Below are 8,565 nucleotides of genomic sequence, written 5' to 3'. Positions count from 1 at the left end.
ATTCAGATCGCGCGTAACCACAACGAGCTCATTAACAGAATCAAAGCCGCTAATTCTCCGCCACGTCGTCGCTGTCTGCTCTGCACGTCTCTCTTAGCCGACGACGTCTCCGTCTCGTGCATGCGTCTCTCCTTTCATCTCCGCTGCAAGTGGGCTGGCCCCAATTTGTAATCGTAAAGCAGAAATATCGAAGCACGTTACGTGAACCCGTCTAGAAGTGCACAGCGCCTACAATATCCACGTGAGCCCCGCGTGACCCGTGGGGGAAAAGTCTCAACAAGCGGCGGTGAGGATGGCTGCGCAGTAGCAGGTCGAGTCTGTGAACGCACGGGGTTCACGTCAGTGTTCACAACCACTGAGCGAAGGTGAATGTGTGGTGGTGGTGGGGGGGGGGGGGGGTCGCTCACTCTCCTCTGCTGCACCCAACGTCTGGATCTCCCCGCTTGTCAAACTCATGCCCCATTAGGTGCCAAATATTTGACCGATATCGCTGCAACGTAGCTCACGGCATCATCACGAGGCTCCTGTGACGGTAGTCGCGTACCCTGGCACGTGCCGCGCCTCACACATATACACGCAGAGGCCTCCATCGTTACATCAGCAGCAGCAGCAGCAGCAGCCATGATCTATCAACTGCTGGATGAAGGCCACCCTCCATCTCCGTCGTGAACGTCCTCCTGAGGTGGCTTGTCGCCGCCTCCTCCTTTGACTGCCACTCCGCGGTGGGTCTCGACCACCCGGGTACCATTGTCTGTCCAGTGTGCCCACGTCGCGTCCTGCCCAACTTCTGTCAACAACCACCGCTGCGCTTGCCCTGAGCCCCATCTCGCGCGTGTCCTCTCATCCTCCTGCCCCCACGACGAGTCCTCTCGTCTCAGTGACATTCACACGCGCCTCCGATTAGCATGGTTGGCTACGTACGGTGCGAAAGAAGTTCAACATACAAAAAAACAAAGACAAAGATTCCCCGTATAGCCTGAACAGACTTTAGGGGCAAGTGCTGTTAACGAGCACCTATGAAGGCCGGAACGGTACACGAGGGGGTGGGTGGCCAGCACCACGCCCGACCGCCTTTGTCTCCCCAGTGGCGATAATTACACAACACACCAGGTACTCATTTGAGGCTGAGCCGACCTAGGGGAGGCCCAGGACCGGTTCAAATAATCGTCACTGGTGTTGGCCGTGAGCAGGATTCGAACCCGGGTCGCCGGGTTCATAGCGCAGCGTAGCGCTAACCGCTCCCCATACATACATCAACATACATCAACATACATACATCAACATACATCAACATACATCAACATACATACACGCAGCAAACATCTCCCCGTGTCATCTTTGCAAGGCTCAAATGAGCGTGGAAGGGGACTCGTCTCCAGTTTACAGCCACGTGACATTTGTGGGAATTCCACATTCCTATGACGGGGGAGGGGGGGGGGCTTAGTAATTCCTTAGGGTCAGGTTCACATCATAGCGGAGGGGGAAAATTTGTGAATGAAGGTTTTTCATTTTTACTCGTCAAGGAATTTCATATAACCCCCCCTCGCATCCCCCCGCCCCTCACGCCCCCCTCCCCCCTGGACCGCCCCCCCCCCCGCGACACCCCACGGCGTTTCTAGCCAAATTAAAAGTCCCCGCCGGGCTGCTCGCTCGAATCTTGCTGCAGGAAACCCAAACTCATCGAGCGCGAAGCGTGGAGAGCTGGAGGTTTGAAGCGGAGGGGGGTGGGAGGAGTAGAGAAGGGGGAGGGGCGATGGGGGAAGTCAAGAGGTGGGGGGGGGGGACGATGGGGGGGGGGGGAGTCGAGAAGGGGGGCGGTGGGGGGGAGTCAAGAGGTGGGGGGGGGGACGATGGGGGGGGGGGGGAGTCGAGAGGGGGGGGGGGTCGAGAGTGTGGAGGGAGAAGAGAGGAGATAGCAAAGGGAGAGGAAAGGGAAGAGGGGGGGGGGAGATTGTAGCTGAGAGAGGAGAGAGCCGAGAGAGGGGAGAAGAGAGCAAGAGAACGCGAGGGGGCAGATGCAGTGTGGGGATAAGGAAAGGGGAGAGAATGGAGGACAGACGGTAGAGTGGAGAGATGAGAGGAGAGCGGATAAAGCGCAGGGAGATACGGGGAGAGAGAGAGTTGGGGGGTAAGAGGGAAGGGAGAGAGAGGAGAGAGAGAGAGCGCGTCCCGCCGTGGGCCTGTGCTGACACCCCTCGCGGTGTTCTACAGCTCGCGCGACACGCGTGCGCGTCACACGCACGCACACACAGACAAAGCGCCCCCGTATAGCCTTCGCAGACTGTAGGGGCAAGTGCTGTAAGCGAGCGCCTATGATGTCGGCACTCACACAAAACACAAAGACGCACTCACATCAAAGATCCCCCATATAGCGTTAACAGACGGGTGAAGCAAGTGCCGACAGCGAGCCGCCGATTAATGCCACCACACAGCACACGAGGAACTGTGAGCTACAACGACAAAGATCACCCGTATAGCCTCGATTGGACGGTTAGGGCAAGTGCGTATAGCGAACATCTATGAAGGCAAGAATGGAGGGGGTGTGAAGCGGCCAGGACCCACGCCCGGCCGCCTTCGTCTCCCCAGTGCCGATGTGCACACACCGCAATGTTAAGGCTGAGTCGACCTAGAAGAAGCCAAAGACGGCTTCAGATATTCGTCAGTGATGTCGACCGTGGGCGGGAGGGCAACTCGGGTGGCTAAACGTCGCCGTGCGGCGCGCTAACCACTGCGTCAGCGCTCCCCGTGCATATCCCCACAGAGATAAAGTTCCCCCGTATAGCCCTGACATTAATTTGGGCCAAGTGCTGTTCGCGAGTAGCACCTATGAAGGCCGGCACAGCACACGAGGGGGGTGGGTGGCCAGCACCACGCCCGGCCGCCTTTGTCTCCCCCACCCGCTGCCACCATTATCGACAAACACCACGAACATCACTACCATCACCACCTACACCATCACCACCATAACTGCCATCACCACCATAACTGCCATCACCACCATCACTACCATCACCACCTACACCATCACCACCATCAACACAACCAACAAATCATCATTAACACCATCGACAAACACTACGACGAACGCCATTATCAACACCATCAATTCCACAATCATCATCACCATCGCCATTCTTAACATCATCAGCATCAACATCATCACCATGATCACCGATACCTCCATAATCACCATCATCATCACCATAAATATAATCACTACTATCATCATCATCACCACCACCACCATGAACACCACAATCACCACGACCAACACCACCATCGGCACCACCACCCCATCATCATCATCACCTGGTGTGTGGACTTTCATCTCACGAGTGGTGCACTCTGTATATTCGGAGTATATATCATCATCTTCATTATTAGTATAGTTTTTCCAGGGCTGACCAGCGTGGTGAAGTATGGCTGTAAGCGGTGCCAACAATGTTGTCGTGTGTTGCTGTTACTACTGTTAAAGACCAATTCTAAACAAAACAACGTAGACGACAGAGGGGACATTGCTAACCCCGCCAGAGAGAGAGAGGGAAGGGGGTAAGAAGGAGGAGAGCAGAGCGTGACATCTTTTGTGAAATCTTTCATTGAAAGGGGGGAGGGGGCACATAAAGCAAAGCATTGGAAAAAAAACCTAAATGATGAACGAAGCAAAGTGCCGACTACACCGAGCATTTTGTTTCCTCTGATCTTAAAAAAAGAGAGAGGCGGAGACGGAGGGAGAGGTAAAGAGAGAGAGAGGGGGTAGGGAGAGAGAGGGAGGGAAAGCGATCTCCTCTCAATGGGCTGTGCGTGTCTCTGGGGTCTGCAGGCTCCGAGTGACCCGCAGTGAACTCCCCGCCACGCGGGGTGAGAGAGCGAGTCGCGACCCGGGTCTGTGTCCCAGCTAAAGGTGGAATAAGTAAATAAATAACAATGACGACGATGATGGTGATGATAGTGATGGTGGTGATGATGGTGATGATGGTGATGGTGAGGATGGACTGGCAACCTAAGGGATGGAGGTTGCCCCAGCAATGAATCCGGGGAGATGGAGCGGTGAAATCGGATTCAGATCGTCTGCCGGTACCAGGACTACCGTCTTGCCATAGACACAATAGGAGCACTACAGCAGCAGCAGCAGCCCACAAGCCGCACTGCCACCCCACAACACTTCACCACCACCACCACCTGTCCCGCCGACACCTACCACCATCAACCACAATGGCAAATAATGCAATAATCCACGCACGCCACTAACCTCACCGCCGCAACCACACACAGACACACACACACAGACACACACAGACACACAGACACACACACAGACACACACACACAGACACACACACACAGACACACACACATACACACACACACAAATACACACAGACACACACACAAAGACACACACACAGACACACAAACAAAGACAAAGATCCCCCGTATAGCCTGTAACAGACTGTTGGGGCAAGTGCTGTTAGCGAGTAGCACCACTCCCGGCCGCTTTTGTCTCCCCAGTGGCGATGCTTTGCACACCGCACCAGGTACTCATTTGAGGCTGAGTCAACCTAATCGCATACCCTATTAGCACGGTTGGCTACGCACGGTGCGAATAAAGTCCGACATACACACATGCATCGGGAGGCTCAGGAGGGACTCGGATAGTCGTCAGTCGTGTTAGCCGTAAGCGGGAATCGAACTCAGCTCGCTGGATACGTAGCGCGGCGCGCTAACCGCTACACCCCCGCCACCCTCCCCAACACACCACCCACACACACCCCACCACCCTCACCACCCTCCCCAACACACACACACCCACCACCCTCCCCAACACACACACACACCCCACCCTAACCAACACACACACACACCCGCACACACACAAACCACCACTCTCCCCACTCCCCGCTAAGTTCTCTCTCACCTCTGCGCGTCCGCGTTGACGGCTCCTCAAGGCGAGGGGGGGGGGTGGCGAGCTGGGGGGAGGGGGGCGGGGTGGGGGGGGGGCCCGGTGGGGGGGAGTAGACTTCTTGGGGTTCCAAGAGATTCCAAGAAGTCCCGAGAGCCTCGCGCAGTTCCGAAGTCGCAAGCGGCTCTGGTTGGTGTAGAAGTTCCAAGAAGTCCCAGAGGTGATCTACAGCTTGCACGAGGAGCGGTTCTCCAAGTCCAAAGACTTCCAATAGATTCCAAAATGGGTCCTGGGAGACCTGAGATTGCAATCGCTTCCAGGCGGTTGTAGAAGTTCCAAACAGTTCCACGGGGTTTGCGGAGGAAACCAACGAGTCCCAAGTTGCAAACACAAATCGAGGAGTTCCAAGGGGTCCCAAGGGGTTCCAGAGGGGATCAAGGGGATCTGGATATTCCAACGATCCCAATCAGTTCCAGCGCGGGAGTTGCGAGCAGTTCTACAACAGCGGTTCTAAGACGAGGGGGGGGGGGGTGGAGGGTTGGTGGGGTCCTAGAAGTTCTCAGGGTTCCAGAGAAGTTCCAAGAGGACCTCCCCGAGCTGTGCGCCGTCCCCCCAATCCCCTGATCCCCCGATCCCCTGATCCTCCTATCCCCTATCCCCCCGCTCCCCGCTCCCCGGGTCGCGAGGCGCCGCCTCTCCCAGCGGCAGCCGCGGAGGCGACGCGCCCCGCCGCACGGGCGCGCAGCGAGCGCGCTCCCTCTCCCTCCTCCTCCTCTTTGTCCTCCTCGTCTACTTGTTGTGTCCTCCTCTTGTTGTTGTTGTTCTTTCTCCCCTCCTCTTCTTGGGGTCCTCCTCCTTTTCAACTTCTGCCCCCCTCCCCCTCCCCCGTGTGTTATCAACCCTCCTCGTTACCTCCTCCTGCTCGTTACCTCCTGCTGCTCCTCCTCCTCGTTACCTCCTCCTGGTCGCTGCCCTCTTCCTCTTTCACCTCCTCCTCTGACGATCTCCCCCCTTCTTGACCTCCTCTTATCCTCTTACCCCCTCCCTTCTTCTCCGTCGCTACATGTTCAACCTAAACAACAACAACAACAGCAGCAGCAGCAGCAACAACAATCATAGGAGCAGTAACGATGTATAAATAACAACAACAGCAGCGATGTAACGCACCGCTCCTCTGCGTACACTCTCTCTCTCTCTCTTGGTGGCGAGCGAGCGGATCGGAGGAGCTCTCTCCACGTCGCGGCGTCTCCCTCCTCCTCCTCCTCCCCTCTCTCCTCTCTCTTCTTTCCGCGCCCGCGACCACGGGGAAACGAGAAACGAATATAAAAAAAATAAGAACAAGGAGAAATGCGAGCTTGGTCGTAGGAGGCACGCATGACAGATTATGCCGGAGAGAAACAACACATCATTATCCCTGGGCCAGGCGGGGCGACCGCCCGAGACGAGAGTAATGGGAACTTCACGGTCGGGGGGGCCGGGCGGATTCGCTCGGTCGGTCGACGGTGACTCGGCGGACGGAGGCCGAGGAGACGCTCGCAAATAATTGCCAGCGGCGATAGTGAAATTGTTGTGCGTGAAAAGAGCTGCGCGCCGCGAGAGAGAGAGGGGGGAAACCCCCCCCCCCTTTCAAAACGAAGGTGGCGGGGTTCTGGTGGTGGTGCTGGTGGTGGTGCTGGTGGTGATGCTGGTGGTCGTGGTGCCGGTGATCGTGGTGATGGCTAGACACACAGATTGTGTAACCCGCTCCCAACGAAATGGAGCTGTGCAGTGGTGGAGGTGGTGATGGTGCTGGTGGTGATAGAATTGGTGGTGTATGGAGGTGAGTGGGTGGGTGGTGGTGGTGGTGGTAGAAGGTGAGTGAGTGGGTGGTGGTGGTGAGTGAGTGGGTGGTGGTGGTGATGGAGGTGGTGATGATGGTGGTGGAGGTGAGTGAGTGGGTGGTGGTGGTGATGGAGGTGAGTGAGTGGGTGGTGGTGGTAGAAGGTGAGTGAGTGGGTGGTGGTGGTCGTGATGGAGGTGGTGGTGGTAGAGGGAGGTGAGTGAGTGGGTGATCGTGGCGATGGAGGTGGTGATGATGGTGGTGATAGAGTTGGTGGTGGAGGGAGGTGAATGGGTGGTGGTGGAAGGAGGTGAGTGAGTGAGTAAGTGAGTGGTGGTGATGAGGTGGTGATGGTGGTGGAGGGAGGTGGGTGAGTGGGTGATGGTGGTGGTGATGGAGGTGGTGGTGGAGGTGAGTGAGTGGGTGGTGGTGACGGTGGTGGTGATGGAGGTGGTGGTGATGATGGTGGAGGGAGGTGAGAGAGTGGGTGGGTGACGGTGATGGTGATGGAGGTGTTGGTGGTGATGGTGGTGGTGACGGTGGTGATGCCGTGGGGAGAGAGGTGAGTGAGTGGGTGGTGGTGATGGAGGTGGTGGTGGTGATGGTGGTGGTGACGGTGGTGGTGGTGGTGGTGATGCCGTGGGGAGAGAGGTGAGTGAGTGGGTGGTGGTGATGGAGGTGTTGGTGGTGATGGTGGTGGTGACGGTGGTGGTGGTGATGCCGTGGGGAGAGACAGCAGCAATTTCGTTCCCGCACACCAAACACAGGCGAGTTGTGTTCTTATTTGCTTCAAACTTGGCGGCGCCTCGCCAATTAGTTGTGTGCTATTAAGCTATCTTACAGATGGAATGCGCTTTTGTCATTGCTGCCATCGATTGCAGTGACCTGGAAAGCGATATAAACAGATTTATAGCGGCGCTGGCCGAGAAGCGAGGAGCGAACGGGACTCGGGAAGAGCGCAGCGCAAGGCGCGCGCGCACGCGTGTGCATGTGAGACTGTCACTGTGTGTGCGACCGGGTGGGTGCGTGCGGACGCGTGACTGTGTCTGTGACTGTGCGTGCGAGTGTAGGAGGGATGTGTTGCGATAGGTGGGTGAGTGTGCGGGCGCGTGGAGCGGTGGAGCAACGGTTAGCGCGACGCTGCGCTACGAACCCGACGGCCGGGGTTCGAATCCCGCCACCAACACCACCAGTGACGATTAACTGGAGCGGTTCTGGGTCTCGCCTAGGTCGACTCAGCCTCAAATGCGTACCTGGTGTGTAAACATCGCCACTGGGGAGACAAAGGCGGCCGTGAATAGTGCTGGCCCCCCTTCCCCTCGTGTGCCGTGCCGGCCTTTATAGGTGCTCGCTAACAGCACTTGCCCCTATAGTCTGTTAAAGATATACGGGGGATCTTTGTCTTTTTGAGTGTGTATGTGTGACTGCCTGCGTGTGTGAGTGTGTGACTGCCTGTGTGTGTGACTGCGTGTGTGTGTGAGCGAGCGAGTGTGTGACTGCGTGTGTGAGTGTGTGACTGCCTGTGTGTGTGACTGCGTGTGTGAGCGAGCGAGCGAGTGTGTGACTGCGTGTGTGTGTGACTGCGTGTGTGAGCGAGTGAGTGTGTGTGACTGCGTGTGTGAGTGTCTGGGTGTGCGCCCGGGCATGGCATCGACCACACCATTAACACCACGACTCGTGCGACGTAATGGCCTTCACAGGTGCTCGCGAATAACGACACTTGTCCCAACATTCTATGAGGCTATGCAGGGAATCATTGTTTTTGTATGACTTTGTTTTCGTGTGCGTGACTGTTTGTGTGCACGTGAGTGTGACTGTGTGTGCCTGTGCATTCTGTTAGTGAGTG

Source organism: Lampetra fluviatilis, chromosome 14 (genome assembly GCF_964198595.1).
Source record: "Lampetra fluviatilis chromosome 14, kcLamFluv1.1, whole genome shotgun sequence".
Lineage (NCBI taxonomy): Eukaryota > Metazoa > Chordata > Hyperoartia > Petromyzontiformes > Petromyzontidae > Lampetra > Lampetra fluviatilis.
The sequence above is the reverse complement of the archived record's forward strand: the minus strand, read 5'-3'. Positions refer to the sequence as shown.